Raw genomic sequence first — 1320 nt, forward strand, 5'->3', positions numbered from 1 at the left:
AAAAGGTCGATAATCTCGCACCATTCAGATGGAAGTGTTTCCTCGATTGCTACAAAGGGTACCATCAGGTACAAATGGCGATCGAGGATGAAGACAAAACGGCATTCCGCACTCCGACCGGGAATTACTGTTATACAAAAATGCCGTTTGGGTTGCGCAACGCGGGCGCAACCTATCAATAGCTGATGAACGACACTTTCCGCGGCCAAATAAGCAAAAGTGTCGAAATCTACATGGACGACCTAGTCGTCATGAGCATGGAGGAAGATACCATGCTCACAGACATTGAAAGAACATTCCAGACTCTGCGAAGCGTTAACATAAAGCTCAATCCAGGGAAATGCTCGTTTGGAATGGAAGAAGGCAAATTCCTTGGGTTCATCGTGACAAAAGATGGATTCAAGGTAAACCCGGAGAAAGTTCAGGCGATCGAGCGCATGCCATCGCCTTCATCAATGAAAGATATGCAATGATTAGCCGGCAGGCTAGCGGCACTCAACAGATTCTTAGCCAACCATGCAGCTAAGTCTTATCCTTTCATCAAGACCCTGCGGAACTGTTTAAAGAAAGAACAATTCCAGTGGACCGCAGAGGCCGAAAACGCCTTCCGGGAAATGAAGGAGTGTTTGATACAACTCCCAACCTTAACCGCACCACGCAAGGAGGAGCCACTCATATTATACCTATCTGCCGCGGACAACGCGGTAGGTGCGGTATTGATAGTGGAGCGGGAGGGGGTTCAAACACCCATCTATTACATCAGCAAGATGCTCAACGACCCAGAAAAAAGGTACTCAATAATGGAAAAATTGGTATTAGCACTAGTGCACGCATCAAGAAGGTTGCGACGCTACTTCGCGAACCATGTCATCACGGTGCTAACCAATTACAGGATCGGCCCGATCCTATCCAAACCTGACATTTCTGAGAGATTAGCAAAAGGGGCAATAGAGCTGGGCGCGCACACGTTGAACTACAAACCGCGCCCCGCGATAAAAGGCCAAATCTTAGCTGATTTCGCTGCCGAAGTACCGGTGAATCGCATCCAAGAATGCGAACAAGCACAAAACCCTGCACCAACGCCATCTTCCTCAGAAACTTGGGCACTATTTACCGACGGTGCCTCCAACGAGGAAGGTGCGGGCGCAGGTCTGCGACTCGTCAGCCCTAATGGCCAAGAGCTTACATATGCCATCCGCCTCGATTTCAAAAGCACAAATAACGAGGCCGAATATGAAGCCCTACTGGCAGGACTACGTTTAGCAGTCAAACTCGGCGTGCAGCATCTGGAAGCACACGTCGACTCTCTGTTGGTTGCAG

Source organism: Helianthus annuus, chromosome 17 (genome assembly GCF_002127325.2).
Source record: "Helianthus annuus cultivar XRQ/B chromosome 17, HanXRQr2.0-SUNRISE, whole genome shotgun sequence".
In the NCBI taxonomy this organism is placed as follows: Eukaryota; Viridiplantae; Streptophyta; class Magnoliopsida; order Asterales; family Asteraceae; genus Helianthus; species Helianthus annuus.